The sequence below is a fragment of the Marmota marmota genome, unplaced genomic scaffold (genome assembly GCF_001458135.2).
Source record: "Marmota marmota marmota unplaced genomic scaffold, marMar, whole genome shotgun sequence".
In the NCBI taxonomy this organism is placed as follows: domain Eukaryota; kingdom Metazoa; phylum Chordata; class Mammalia; order Rodentia; family Sciuridae; genus Marmota; species Marmota marmota.
Window position 1 is genome coordinate 507,698 of NW_025999990.1, and position 16,311 is coordinate 524,008.

Here is a 16,311-nt window from a genome sequence, read left to right on the forward strand (position 1 = left end):
AGGATAAAATGTAGATCTGAATATATTTTTATTGACTGTCTTTTCTGTCTTCTCAATCTTCCTGGAGTAAGCAGATTATCATGAAATTCCCTAGAGGGACAAAGTCTGTGTTCTGAGCTTGCCGTGACGGAGAGGAGGGAGTGAGGGGGTGAGCAATGACCCCTCTCCAAGTGCTTTTTTTAATATTTATTTTTTAGTTGTACCTAAAAAATTGTACAATACCTTTATTTTATTTATTTATTTTTATGTGGTGCTGAGGACCGACCCCAGGGCCTCACATGTACTAGACGAGCGCTCTACCACTGAGCTATAACCAGAGCCTTCACCAAGCTCTTTCTAACAGGTCACTGCATTCATTCATGCTTTGATGTTCAGCATCCATATGCCATTTGTGAAGCACTTCTTCCCATTGCTCGGATCATTTCAGTGTAATAAAGCTGGCCCCACATCCAACTCTAGGGGTGGTTCATGAGACCCAGGCTTACTATCAGTGGGCACATAGGGTTCTCCTGCCTCTACTGAGTAGTTGGAGATGGACTTCTGATCCTGTAGAGCCAGTGAGATCTCTGAAAGAAAACAAACAAACAAACAAACAAACAAACAAACAAGTGCCCTGTTTTTCCAGTAGAACTTGAAAGGATGTGGGCTGAAGCTGTAGTCAGTCATAAAGGGAAAGTCCAATTGAGATTAACACAAATGATGAAGGATGAGAGAAATCAGATAATGTTTGCATAGACTCAGAGGAGATTTAGTTAAGTGGGCAGAGTTGGGGATAAACTAGTGGAAATAAATCTTGGGATAGAATTATACTCCCCCGTGCCCTAAGATATGTTTAAGTCCAAATCCTGGGAACTGAAGAATATGACCTCCCTGGAAATAGGGTTTTGTAGGTAAAATTAAGATGTAAATGAAGATGAGGTCATGTAAGAGTAGAATAGGCTCTTAATCCATGATGGCTGACATAGAAGAGACACAGGAACAGAGGCACACAGGGAAGAGAAAGCAATGCTAAGATGCAGGGACACACGTGGAGAAAGCCATGTGACAATAGAGGCAGATTCTGCAGTGATGCAGCTACAAGTCAAGAACTGCCAGATATTGCTGCCAAACAATCAAAGATAGGAAGAGTCAAGGAAGAGCCTTCAGAGGGAGCAAGGCCCTGCCAACAACTTAATTTCAGACTTTTAGGCTCCAGAATTATAAGACATAAATTTCTGTTGTTTCAAGCTACAGTTTGTGTTATTTTGTCATGACAGCCCTAGCAAATTAATATGATAAATACATAGAAAACAAAGGATGTGAAAAAGGTGTTTTTTTTTTAACTCTAGGGAAAATAAAAAATTTGTTCAGAAAAGGAAAGATGAGTATGGTACTCACATGGCTGAGTTGTGAAGAAGTTATTAGTCATAGAATATAAACATTGGTTATTGCTCTTACCAAAATTATAATGTACTGGGAAGTACAAATGTGTGGTGGGGTTGTGTGTGTGTGTGTGTGTGTACACACACATGCTCATACCAAACCATCTTTTATGGTGTAAAATCAACATACAATGCTTAAAAAAATCAAGAAGTAGCAACATGAAACATTATGTAGAGATATAAAAGTAAATATAAACAATTCAGTTAAAAGAGTTAGAAATAGCTACCTCTCAGGGAGCAGGAAAAAGGAGCTGAGGATTACTTGGACCACTTTTTTGCAACAGGATTTGTAGAACTATTTGACTATTTTTTTTTTAAATTTTTTATTGTTGGCTGTTCAAAACATTACATAGTTCTTGATATATCATATTTCACACTTTGATTCAAGTGGGTTATGAGCTCCCATTTTTACCCCATATACAGATTGCAGAATCACATTTGACTATTGCTTTAAAAAGGAGAATAATATTTGAATCTATGAGGCAAATTGTGCAACTAAGGAATGTGCTGACTTTGGACAAAAGTATGTAATTGGATAAATTTATTTTGGGGGCTAGTTATTAATATCTGTTTCCTGTGCAGTGTGGGAGGGTCAGCTGAGTTCCTCCATAAAGTCTCCACCTCTCCTCTTGTCCCACATCTAAAGCCTGCTCACTCTAAGTTTGTAATTACTGTTTAAAAACATAGGTTTTATTTTAACAGGGGTCTTCCCTTAAAATTAAAACAGGTTTCTAAAGATGAAATTCTAGGTGTGTATGTTTACTTAGGGTGGGTGTCACAGGCACTTTCTTATCCCACTGAAATCCTGAGTCAGATAAATTCATTTTCAACTAGTAACTAAGAGCTGAGAATACTTGGCCCCTTACACTGACCTGAAGGCAAACGTCTCTCAGCCATTCTTCTTTAATCCTCCTTGGGAAAGAAGGATCCAGCCTGCACTGCTGCTTTCCACCATCAGAGGGCAGTGAGGCTGTGAATGCCCAGGAGGGAGGGGGAAATCTGCTTAGCAGCACCTGGAGAGTGGGAGGAAGTGTCTCGCAGTGTTTGCACTTAAGACATCTCAGTAGCTAGATATTTCATTGGTACAAATGGTGTGTTTTCTTCTAAATTTTGTGCCAATCCAAAAAGGCAGTGAGTTAGATCTTAATGCATTTTCCTTGGCTATCTATTTCATGTCGACCCAGGAATTTATTAGGAAAATGAGGAGAATTGCAGGAATAAGTTTAGATTGGCATTTCCCCAATTTCCTACTTGTAGAATAGATTTGGTACATGTTCTGGAAGAACGTAGTGTCAGCTGAAATGGTGTTCTGCTTTCTTCCCTATTATTCTGAAATAGATGTGCTTCTCACACGCATGGATAGACCATTTACCCCTGATTTGTATCTCAGGGACAAATCTGACTTATTAGCACCGTTATTTGTAAACTGCTAACCTGGTTCTCTGTGCTGTTGTAACGCTATCTTGATGGGTTGCTGTGAAAATGTGAAGATGTCTGTCAGGCAGGAAAAATTATGTAAAAATGATGTGGGTATAGAAAATGGAATCTACAAAATGTAATAAACTCCTCCTGGGCTGAAGAGCTGAGCTGCATATGTAATGAAGTACTTTAGGATTACGTCACCTTTTATATAACATCTGGCAGTGACTTTTATTTCAGAGCTAATTTGAAGAAGCCTGGCACATTTTTTCTTCCCCTCCCTGAGCCTGCCTTTATCTGAAAGAAGAAAAAGGAACTGTTACATTTTGCATGCAAAAAAAAAAAAAAAAAAAGCCAAAGTGGCTAGATTACTCCCTTAGGGTAATGGAGAAAGGAAAAAAGAAATTGAAAAAGGTCAGGTGAACAAAGCAGATGGAATGAAGAGTTTTGTGTGATTCTTAGTGAAATTGGACCAGTCTAAGCAACAGACAGGTAATCTGGGTGGCTCTGCCCTTCCCTCTTCCCTCCTTTGCCCTGTGCTTGGCTCTGGCTGTATTTCCTGACCCCAAGAATACTATGGAAATAGTTGTTCCTTAAATATTTTATTGGAAGTGGGTAACTGAAAACAAATGATTGAGATAATTTAGGAAAGTCCTAAAATTTCTTCCATTAGCTTTTTGGAATAAAGCTTTCCCTCAAGCCAGCACCTCTCTCCCTAGTAGTGTCCAGACTTATTGATCTATCATAATATTTGGATGATCAAGTCATCTCTTTAGTATGTTTGAATAGACAGTGGTGAAAGGTCTTCTAGGAAACTTAATGGGCATTCATGCCCTTGCAGCTGGGGACAGGAGGGACAAACGACTCTTTTCCTGACTTCATTGCGCCTCTGTCCATGTTTGCCTTGGTGAACCATGTGTGATGACCTCAGTGTTCTCTTTCACCACATGGGTTTTGAAACTACCATTCTTGCTTCAGTCCTGGAGATGCCCTTCTGTGAATGTCAAGGCTATGTCTACAATTCAAAAGAGGTAGCGTCTTACTTTTGTATCTAATGAACTTCCAACAATGTGTTTGAAAGTTAGTTGAATGTATGAAAGTCAAACAATAGATTTGCATGTTGTAAGGAAGAATTTGTTCTCATCAAGCTGAAGTATATGATGAAACCTCTAATTATGATTCCTGCCAGTGCCACCTCCCTCAGGCCTTGGCAACCTTGTGGGTGGGTGAGAACAGGCACTGGGCTGAAGTGGGTGGCAACTGCCAGTCGTTGTGGGCTGAGGGAAGTTAATCCAGGAATCTTTCTTTCCAAGACTTGGCTCTCTTTCTCTCAGCTAAGCCTGAGAGGGCAAGGGATGGAACAGAGGGACTGGTTCTTATCCTACCTCAAAGAATAACCACATGTGAACCTATGATGTGGTTGACTTGGTGCCAGTGGACATGGGTTTAATGGGTGAACAAGGATGGGGTGTTGGAGTGGGTTGGGGTCAGCCAAAAGACACCTTCAGAGGTGTAGGGCTAAAATCCTTGGCCATGGTCTCTGGAGCCAATGGATGGTTTCAGCTTGACCATCCTAGACTCATCTCTGGTACTGTGGGAAGGAGGTGCTGGAGAAATTCATCTGTTCTCTTGTCTTGGACTGGGTCCCTTCTCTCAGTTGCCACAGCTGCTCAACATGTGATAGCTTTATCATTACTCTAAGGTAATTTAGGAAAGACTGAATTTTGAGTACAAAAGTTTTGGAGATGTCAGTGTTTAATATGTGATAGTGTGGCATCCTGATTATGTATTATTGCATGGTACACTGCCCCAAAACTTACTGTCTTGAAACAATGCTGTTTAATTGTATCTCATAAATTTATGGGTAGAAATTTGAGCAGTGCTTGGCTGGGTGATTCTTCTGCATCACATAACTTTGGCCATATTCGCTTGATGGTCTGGTGTGGGCTGAAGGGTCCATGATGGCTTCACTCACATTATTGGACTTCGGGCCATTGTCCTTCTCTGTATAGACTGAGGGCTTTCCCCCATGTTCTCTCTAGAAGACAGGTGGGGTTTTACATCCTTACCCAGGACTCTGCCAGTTCTCTTAAATACTAGGCTTGGAATTGATATTGTGCCAATTCTATCATACTCCATTGGTCAAAGCAATCACATGGCAACCCAGAATAAAAAATAATAGAAACAGATTCCTCCTTCCAAAGAAGAGGAGTGTCAAAGAATTTGTAGCCATCCAAGATCCACCATGTGGGGTTTACATAAACATAGAACACGGGGGAGTGGAGCAAACAAGAGGATCTTTAAGGGAAAGATGTTCCTAACTAGGGAGCAGTATCATCAGGAGGACAAGCCTTCTTCTTTCCTGTCACCCAGGGAAAATATTCAACAGGAAGAGCTGGGAACTCTCATTTCTTATCTTCTCCACTATATTACACTGGGGTGCCAATGAAGAAAAAAGCAGGTTTTAGATTTTTCTATTTGCATAGAGCAGGGTGAGTAGGGAAGAGAGCTGTTTTTTTTTTTAAGTCTAATTTAACTACATTTAATTTCCTTTGTCTATAAGTACTATAGAACATACAAATCCCATCAAAAGCTGTAATAAGAATGATAGCACCAATACAGTGCTCACTGCTGTAGATATGATACAATAATGGCACTGTCATGGGTTCCCCTTTTAGGCTCTCATTTGATTTGATTAATTTTTGAAAGACAACTTATGCATATAGTATAAATTTTAGGGGAACAGTATAGCATAGAGTAAAAATCTCCCTCATATTCTTATTCATGAGTCCTTCATGTCCCTTCCTTGGAGTCAGTCAACTCCTTTTTCATATAACTTTCTGGACAAATTTTGTGCATGTACAAATACCCCCTCTGCATTTGTGTGTGTGTGTGTGTGTAATTATAGGATATATAATCATATATCCTTACCCCTAGAAATAGATACATACTGTATTCTTTTTTCACCTCGTTTTTTCATGAAACAATATATTAGAAATTACTCCATATCAGTAAATCTAGATTAACTTATTTATCTCCAAAAACTACATAGTATTCTGTTGCAATAACATAAATAATATCTTAAACAAAATTTTTAAAGCAGTCTCCTACTGATGGCTATTTATGTTGCTTCCAACTTTTTGCTATTATGAGTAGTATAACAATAGTCTTGGTCATGCATATTTGTGCCTATGTGCAACTATATCTAGAAATGGAATTATGGGGTTGAGGGGTAAGGGCATTGTAATTCTCATATCTATTAGCAAATGATCTTCCATAGAGATTCTACTAGATTATATTCTTCTACTAAGCTTTTGTTGTAGGTTCAGGGGATTGTCAATGGAATTCTTTTGGGGAAGGTCAAAACAAGCTGTAAGATTGAAGAAATATTGACATTTGTGTTTTTATATTAGCCTTCATTTTATGAGATTTCTAAGTACTTTACCAAACACTCTGGCAAAGATGACAAATATCAGGCATTCCTTGCTAAGAGGAATCCTGCCACATGGAGTACTGAAGTCTGGACTCAGAGTGATAAGAATCTGTTCTAGTTTGTCATTGCCAGTACTCACTATGGGATCTTGATTAAGCCAATTATCCTTTCTTTGACCTCAGCTTTTTAATTTTTCAAATGAGTATTTGGAGTAGATGATCTCAGAAGAATGCTTGGATCCAAAATTATTTGATTCCACAACACTCCTTTCACTTTTATAATACAATAAAAATCCCTACATAATATGCAAGTCCCTGTGTGAAATAAAAATACAGGGCCCCTGTTCAAGAATTGTTAAGAGTTTCAAGATGGCCACAAAAGAGCACTAACCCAAGCATGGGTCCTTCTAAATACAGGGACCCTGTGGAACTGCATAGGTGGCAAGTTCATAAACTTAGTTCTGCTCCTAAAAACATTCTTGTCTCCAAACCTATAGTCTATTTCTACTTAAGTGTTTGGTGGCAGTTTGTCACAGACATGAACCTGAGATGCACATCATTCTTTTCTTAGGAAATCTGCTTTGTCCCACAGCCCTTTGCTGTAAGAAGCCATGCTAAACAGTAGCTTGTGTGATGGGCACCCATTGACTGGAACACAGGCACCTGACTCAGGGCAACCAATTCACAGCTGGTGAGAAGCTGGTAGGGTGATCTGACCAGAAAAACTCTGATCAATGGGAGTTAAGTAATTACATTAGTAAACAGAGTCTCCCTCTCTCTCTCTGTAACTTGAGCTGAGATATCAGGAGAGGTTTGGATTGAGGGTTAGGGGATGGTAGGAGTCGGGGTGAATAGGTAGAAAAAGAGAAGTCACACATATTGACATGCATAGCTGAACAGTGAATCCTCATTACTTGAAGTAGCCTAAGAGAATTTATTCCTGTCCTTTGTAACCCCCAAAGCATAATTAACCCAGTCTTATGCACAGCTTTAGTCTATTAATAATTAATTCATCTAGGGAGTATGGATTAATAACAATTAGAAGTAACGAAATAGGAAAATCGCCCCAAATTCCCATCTTCTCCTTCCTCTGTCAACTGCTGCATTAGAATCAGCTGGCTGAGTTTGCTTGTGTTGGCCAGGTAAGGTGAGGGGTTGCTCAGAGCCCTTGAGTAGGGCCCTTTTATCTTTTTCCTACTTTATTTATTTGTGTCTCAGCTATCTTTCTTATATATCCCAAGGACTTTTTTTTCTAACTTCTCCTAAGTTATTCTTGACATCTTGTTCTACTTCCAGTGGAGTAGCCCTAGGAAAAATGTAGCTGTCAAATGTGCAAGAAGACATACATTTTCTTAGTGTATATCTTTTTCTTTCTGTTCGACTATGCTAATGAATCCCTAGAGTCTGCAGCAGGGTAAGCCAAGAGCTGGACTAAATGACCTCTGCAGACCTTTTGCAGTTTAGCCATGCTAAGGAAAGAATCCCAAATAGTCATTTCCTAAATGCTAATTATAGAACATCTATATAATCATTGGATGTTTTCCCTTTCCTTCATGGTTCAATAGAGGCTGAGTTTGTTGGTGTTCAGATGAATAATCAACTAATTTGGTCAGGAATGTCATATAACTTATTGTTGACAGTAATTTGCTTTCTAGGATGCATTAAAATCTGTGGTGCGTGGGTGCATTACTTATAGTAACATATACTGCACTGGGTTGCTGTTTAAATGAAGCATGTGCATGTGAAGTGGGTCCTGATTCATTTGAATCACTCTGTAAGCCTGAGTACCCTGGAGAACATGAGAGGACCCAGAGTGCTCATCTTCCTCTCACATGCCTCTTAGTAGGGCACTGTGTAGCTGTGTTTGTAAGTATTCTAGGAAAACAAATCGCCCAATTGGCATTGAACTTGGAGAAAGAGACTTTTCTGTTTGGCTTTATATTGAAGCACTGCTGACAGTGTTCTACACTGAAAGGACCCAGGCCCAGGTTGGGGAACGAAGGTGAAAGACCTGGAGTCCTAAGCTCATCCTTGCCTTGGGTACCAGCTGTACTTTCCTAACACTCAGCAGGTATACTGAGTGTACACCAAGGTGGGGACTGACTTAAACCTGTTGGCTATCTGGGGTGTTACCATGGGAACACGCTGATGTTTCAGCCAATGTTTCTGTACACAAGAAAGGGAAAATGAACCTAGAAATATTGCCAGGTTCATTTTGCTATGAGTTCCAAGAGTTTAAGCCTTTCCATGTCTATTTTCTCTTCAAAACTGGAGTTGCTAATATTGCCACTACTATAAATTCTGAGACTTGTTCCCCCCAGGTATACTATTGGAATACCTTTTCTTTACATAAAAAATATCTGGGTTTTTGAAAATAACTGTAAATCAAGCTGGGGGTGATATGATATTACAGGTACACAACTGTAATTCCATCTATTTAGGAGGCTGAAGCAAGAGGATTGCAAGTTTGAGGCCAGCCTGGACAACTTAGTGAGACCCTGCCTCAAGATAAAAAATAATAACAAAAAAAGAGCTAAGGGGCTGGGGCTGTAGCCCAGTGGCAGAGAGCTCACCTGGCACATGTGAGGCACTGGGTTAGATCCTTAGCACCACATAAAAATAAAAACAAAATAAAAATAAAGGCATGCTGTCCATCTACAAATTAAAAAAAAAAGAAAGAAAGAAAAAAAAAGAGCTGGGAATCAGAAACACTTATCTCAGTGAGTGATGGCAGAACCTAACATAATATATTTATATTACACATACACACACACACACACACACTCAAATTTATCAGGAGGCTGGCTGCAGTGTTAACAGAGTAGTGTGTGGGATAGGAGAATGTCATTTATTTAGGCATTTGAAACATTGTCAGTAAAATGTCTCCTAACAGTCATAAATGCAACCTGTCAACAGGAGGTGTGAAGGCAGGAACTCCCATGGCTTAGAACCTTAGTATCCTGAGGAAATCCAGGGTGAAATTCATGGCTAATTGCCAGAATGCAGAGGGATGAATGGCAGATTACTACGGTGATCTCTAGTAGAGGTGCTGTGGCTTATTTTATTATTTCTGTTTCCCAATTAGTTATGAGAACATTCTCATAAATTTAGCCCACATGCTAAGTGCAGAAGCAATGTCACTTAATTTACAGTTGAATATAGACCTGTCATTGAATATTACCCATTTTTTATAGAATCATTGTTTCTTTTGAAAAACCCTCAAAAAGAACAAAGCAAATGGCATAAACAGGACCCAGGGTTTTCTCAGGTGCTGTAGAAGTCTCCAGGCTCTTCTGATACCACCATGACACTGTAGTTGGTGGGCAAGGCATTTTGGTGTGAACCAAGAGAAAGCAAGCTTATGAGTTGTGGGTTAAATGAAATGTCAGCAAGCAGCAGAAATTAGGCAAAATTGTGAGAAATTCCAGAGGTCAGAGTGAATGAGGGAATTGGGTAATCTGGAACATTTCTCTTAAAAATTTGTCTGCCCCCATTTAACCTGGTTCAAAATATTCAAACAAAATAAAGAATATAAAATAAAAGTAAACGTACTGATTTCTCATTTCTCTTGAATTTTAGTCTCCTCATCAGAGATAACTACACAGACCTTTGTACATAGACATTTCACACCCAAATTATTATTATTATTATTATTGGTACCAGGAATTGAACCCAGCGATGTTTCACCACTGAGCCACATCCCCAACCCATTTTTTAAAAATGTATTTTGAGACAGGGTCTTGCTAAGTTGCTTAGGGCCTTGCTAAGGCTGTCTTTGAATTTGTGATCCTCCTGCCTCAGCCTTCTGAGCTGCTGGGGTTACAGATGTGTGCCACTGTACCTGGCTCACACCCAAATTTGTGTGTGTATTCAAGTGTATAAATTTCTTTAGTAAAAAAGTAAATATTGCACATGTTATCATATATAGCAATCTGTCCAAGTACAAATAAATCAACTGCATTCTTTTAAACTATAGCAGTTTTTTTTCCCTTTAGGTGGACATTTGTTTTTCTCTATTGTTTATAAACAATATTCAGTGAATTCCCTTGCTGATGCTTCTCTGTGTACTCATCTAACATTCCTCTAGGATAGAGGCTTACCTGTGGAGTTTCTGGGTGGAAATGTATGTACATTTGGAGTATGGATAGATGCTGCAAAATTGCTTTAAAAGAATACTCATTTTTCCTTTCTGCCCTCAGTGTATAAGAATATCTATTTTTCCCATATCCTTGACAACTCTGTATATTATCAATCTTATTAATGTTAGCCAATCTGGGTGATGAAGAAGAATGACTTAGTTGTTTTAATTTATATTTCCTTGGTTAGTAAATGTTGAGCATATTTCCCTGTACTAAGTGGCTATTTGCCTTTTTCTGTGAAATGCCTCTTCTTGTCTATTGTGTACTTTTTCTATTGTGTTTTTGGTTTTACTGACTTAGAATCATTCTATGTATTTTCTAGATATAAATTACTTGGGTTGTATGTATCTCACATATTTGATACACTTTGACACTTGTCATTTTTATTTGTCCATGGTGTCTTATATAGTAAGGAAGTTCATGTCATCTAATCTGTCAGTCTTTTCCTTTATGGCTTGGTGGTTTTATACCTGATCCAAGATTATAAAAATGCTTTCCTCAATACTTTGTAAGTAAAAAAATTATCTAATCCTTTAATGAATCTGATATTTATTAAAGTAGTTTTGTGTGATGTGTGATAAAGGAAAAATTTCCTTCTTCTCTGGAATAAATTCTCATTTTCAGACACACCATCCTCTGATATATGCCATCTGTTTTTCTGTGACACCTTGGATTTATGCATCCTTCAGATATCTGTAGAGAGAATGCCCTGAAATTACATGAAGAATTTTGTGAAATGTGTATTTTTTCATGTGGAGAAATCCCTTAATTTTCATCAGATTCTCAAAAGGATGCATGATCCAACAACGGTTAGGAAGACTGGGTTTCGTGCTTTCCCTCATCCACCATCAGGAAGTCCCACAGAGGTAGCCTTGTTTCTATATCCCCTCCCAATCCCCCTTCATTTCTTTAGTTCTTCCCATTTAATATCAGTGTTTTCCAGTTAATCCATTCAACAGATGTTAAATGAGCTCCTACTGCATTAGGCATGGTGTCAACCAAGCCCACTAAGACCTGAAAACTGTCCTCGATTGATGGATAGACCTATGCGTGTGTGTAGTGTCATTTATGAACGATCATTCTGGCATTGAAGAGAATAAAGATATAACAAAAAGATGTGTTAGAAGTTGATGGAGGGGCTGGGGATGTGGCTCAAGCGGTAGCGCGCTCGCCTGGCATGCCTGCGGCCCGGGTTTGATCCTCAGCACCACATACAAACAAAGATGTTGTGTCCACCGATAACTAAAAAATAAATATTGAAATTCTCTCTATCTCTGTCTCTCTCTCTCTTTAAGAAAAATAAAGAAAAATTTAAAAAAAAAGAAGTTGATGGAGAAACGTGAGGGAGAAATATTAGGGATTGAACTGAAGTTGTGGCAGTGGCTAGGGCATGGGTGTGAGAGATTCAAGATATACTAAAAAGGTAAAATATTTATTGAGTTATTGAATATGGGAGTTAGTGGAAAATTAAAAGTCAGGAATAATTTCCAGTGTTTTGGCTTGGATGACTGGTTGGTTGGTGGACTCATTTGCTGAATTAGGAAATATAGACCGAGTACAAGATTTAAAGGAAAAGTTGAGTTTATCTTTCAACATATGCAATCCTGATTATTGATATAGAGCCAGACATGGATGTGATTATCTCTGGGGAATATCAGTGTTTTAGAGATTCCTGGAGAAAGGGGAAGATTATTTGATTGAGAAAGAGAGATATGAGCTGGGTGCGGTGGCACATGCCTATAATCTCAGTGGCTCAGGAGGCTGAGGCAGGAAGATCTCAAGTTCAAAGCCACCCTCAGCAACTGAGTTGCAAAACAACTCAGTGAGACCCTGTCTCTAAATAAAATACAAAATAGAGCTGGGGATGTGGCTCAGTGGCTGAGTGCCCCTGAGTCCAAACCCTGGTCCCCCCCCACCAAAAAAAAAGAAAGGAAAAAAAAGAGATATATATGAGAAACAGCAATATATCATAGAAGGCATGAGAGTTTCAAGAAGGAGGAAGGGGGATGTTAGGGTGATCTGGCTGAGACAGCTATCACCTGATCACCAGGGTTGATTCCGCTGATCCGGCTGACTAGGCAAGTGGCTCCTTCCTTCCTCACCACTCCCGTGTGTCCCTTCTGAAGTTGCATGCTTATTGGAAGAGGGCCTGACCTTCTCTAATAGAGGAGGCCAATTCTTTTGGTCAAGGGTATATGAGTAGCTTCATTCCCCTGCTAGAACTTCCAAATGAGCTCTCAGGAAGAAGGAAAGAAGCTGAGTTTGGTTCTATAACCTGCAATCCCAGGGACTCAGAAGGCTAAGGAAGGAGGATCACAAGTTTGAGGCCAGCCTCAGCAACTTAGCGAGGCCCTAAGAAATTTAGTGAGACCCTGACTCAATAAAATCTAAAAAGGGCTGGGGACGTGGCTCAGTGGTTTTTCACCTCTGAGTTTAATCCCTAGTAGCAAAAGGGGGCAGGGAAGAAGAAGAAGAAGAAGGAAGGAGTCAAGGTAAAATGCTGAAGATAAATCATTTGAGATAAAGATAGGAAAGGGTTCACAGATGAGGCAGCCTGGAGATCACTGGAGCCTCCCTGAGAGCACTATCTGGGAAGTAACCAGAGGGGATGCTAATAGGAGATGAGATGCAGTGACAAGGAACTGCTTTGGAAGACTCAGTGGAAGGTGAGGTGGCAAATAAGGTGTGTGTGTGTATAAATTTCACCCAAAACTTCAAGGTGAGGGTTTTATAGTAGCCAGAGAAGTACGTGAAAAATGCTATTCATTTCTTATGCAGTGGAGTCATGTTGTAAGTCTTTTAATGAAGTTCCACAAAGTCAACCTCAGAGCTAATGAATTTGGCTATATGGAAGATGTTATTGTTTTTTGGAGGACCTGATGGCTGAACTAGATAAATATTTCTTTTTTCTTTTTTTTTTAAAGAGAGAGAGAGAGAGAATTTTTTTAGTATTTATTTTTTAGTTTTCGGTGGACACACATCTTTATTTTATTTTTATGTGGTGCTGAGGATCGAACCCAGCGCCCCGCACATGCCAGGCGAGCGTGTTACCGCTTGAGCCACATCCCCAGCCCTAAAGATTTCTTTTTGACTAATATTCAGAGTGTTTAAAGTAGTTCACAATCATATGGCTTGGGCCCTGACTAATCAGAAAAGAAGCCATAAATTATTAGAAAAGAGGTGGGCTAGAAACAACCAGCTGGGCTGGACCAATGAGTTTCAGCTCTTCTTCTATTACCAGGACATTATCTAGGTATTTGTATATGATGTCTTTCTCAGAAATACCTTAATCAGAGGGACTGATTTTCTAGATTAAATTAATTAGACTGCAAGGCCCTGCAAAGGACCAGATCACAGAAGTTGTAACTAGCATTGCAAATTGTATGGGAACTCCACTGCTAAATTATGTTTAAGCCACATTTGTAATCATAACCCTTGGGGGCAAAATGGTCACAAAAGGAAACAGGAACACTGAAAAATTTTGTGTGTCTCCCCCTTAAAACTGAAGATTTACAGTTACGTGACAAGTTGCAGAAGAAAAATAAAATGAATATAACACATTTTAAATAAGAATTATAAGGGCAAGAAAGATTTTAGTTTCAAAAGGTAGTTTCATTTTAGCTGTAAGATTAGCAGCAAATGGACTTTTCTGTAGTGAGCACACAGGTGAGATTTCTGTCCCCCAGTGTTTTCTCAGTGACCAGTGCTAGTGTCAGAATTTAAGATGATATGATTTGGTATCCTCTGTGTGAATGTTCTGTTGCTATGATTAGGTGAGCATTCAGGGGCAGAGGCCTACAGCTTAAATAATTTTTTTTTTTTTGTAATTTTAGCACAACTATTCATTTCTTTCCTTTGGTAAGTGTGTGATCTTGCATTATTCCAGGAAATATATATATATATTTTTTCAAATAGAAACTGCAGCACATGTTTTTTTTCTTTTTCTTTTTCTTTTTTTCTTTTGACAAGTGCCATGTAGATAAACTTCTCAGCATAATCGTCCCTCTTTCAGAGATTTTTTCCTGTGGAATATTTATAGTGAAACGTAAGTCTGTGTGGTATACAAACAGAGTTAATTATAGCTGTTATGCTCTCCTTTACACTTCTCAGTGATTGCTTAGAAAGCCACATCTTGATACATACTTTCTAGAAAATTGGAATTTAAAAGTACATTTTGAAAAGAAGGAAGAAAAAAAATGAGATTTCTGTGGGATGGGTAAAGTGCTTCATGTTCTTTTGGTGGGCAGAGTCAATAATATTACTTTTCTTGAGTAAAGAGAAAGAAAAACTGTGTTTCTTTGCCTGGATTTAATGTCTATTGTCATTGTTATGTTTGTTTTTGGTCTAGTTCCTTTATTTTAGCTGTATGTTGCAACTGACTAAAAAAAAAATAAATCAGAAACTCAGAAACAGATTCAACTGGTACCACCTTTTAGGTTGAAAAAAAAATTCTTACCAAGGAAGTATAAGAAAAGGAAGAAATATTTTATCTGTAGATATGTTGCTGCTCTAGACAATGTTCCAACTCTCTTTTTCCAGGTCACATGAATCTGAGGGATAGGCTCAGCACACCCAGGTGAGGGTGACAGTTACCAATGGCCTTGGGCACTTATCAGGTAGAGTTGTGGGGAACCTCAACCCTTCCCTTCCTCTTCCACCTTTCAAACTTCTTTCTTTGGTCTTAGTTGGCGCACGTTTTCTCTCTTAAGACTTTCAGCTCCTCAAATATCTGTTTGGCTATTGCCAACACTGCTTTTTTTTTTTTTTAAATATATATAGTGGAGATTGAACCCAGGGGCACTCTGTTACTGAGCTACATCCCCAGCCTTTTTTATTTTGAGACAGGGCCTCATTAAGTTGCCCAGGTTGCCCACAAATCTAGACCTTCCTGCTTCTGCCTCCTGAGCACTGGGATTACAGGTGTGCACCACTGTGTCTGGCCAACATTACTTTTTGCTTTGAGGACTGGTGGCCTCTGGCAGGAGTCACTGTCAACCACCTCAATGACTCTTGGTAGCTGTGTCCTTTTCACTCTCCCTCTTTCCTCACAGTGTTTACTGTTTACTACATGAAGCATCTCTGAAGGGACAGTCTGGGTCTGCCTCTCCTAATGCTGCAGTGAGGAACTTCCAGAAATCAGCCCTAGGCACCAGCACTGAATCACTGTCTGAGGAGGACATTCAGTTGCTTCAGTAGTCTCACACTTCAGCAAGGGTTTTCTAACTACCCAAAGACAAGTCTGTGAGGAATTTGGGGCAGATTTTCAGGGACTCTGGCAATTGATCCTGTTGGCCAGGAAACCTATATATTTCTTAGGTACAAAACTCCCTGAAAGCTGATTGTGCTCTGATGTTGCTCAGGAGATGGTGATGCAAATTAAAGTCTACTTCTGAAAATCTTTTGAAGCATTTTAAAAAGAGAAATTCTTCTATAAATATGCTGACCCAATATTTCACTTAAATACCTAGAGTCTTAATTAAGCCAATCTTTTCAACCATTTTCTAAAGTGATCCTCCAGGGGTATCAATGCTTTCTCAATTTTCTGCAAACAGTAATGAGGTTATGGTAGTTCGAGTTTTTTTTGAAAGTTTGACCATCTCCCTAGTCCCATCCTGACTACAATCTCTCCCTCATTCCAACCTTTCTCTTTGTATCACCAGGGTTTACATTAGGCAGCCCTAGCTTATAAAGTGATTATTACCATGGTCTTTCTCAGTCAAGGGCATTTATTGAGCACTCACAGGGTTGGTTCTAGATGCCTTAAGAAATTATGAGTCTTAGGCTGGGGTTGTGGCTCAGTGGTAGAGCGCTTGTCTAGCATGTGTGAGGCACTAGGTTCAATTGTCAGCACCACAAAAAAAAAAAAAAAAAAAAAAAAAAAAAAAAAAAAAAAAAAAAAA

General features: G+C 39.1%; 1 long non-coding RNA gene across 1 annotated transcript in view; it reads left to right on the forward strand.

Annotated features, from left to right (window-relative positions):
- Positions 1-7,129: 7,129 nt before the first annotated feature.
- The window catches only part of LOC125617779, a 17,844-nt gene continuing 8,662 nt past the window's right edge, over positions 7,130-16,311 (forward strand). The window contains exon 1 of the long non-coding RNA XR_007348894.1: positions 7,130-7,141. This is a non-coding gene — a long non-coding RNA (uncharacterized LOC125617779). The remainder of the gene's footprint in view (positions 7,142-16,311) is intronic.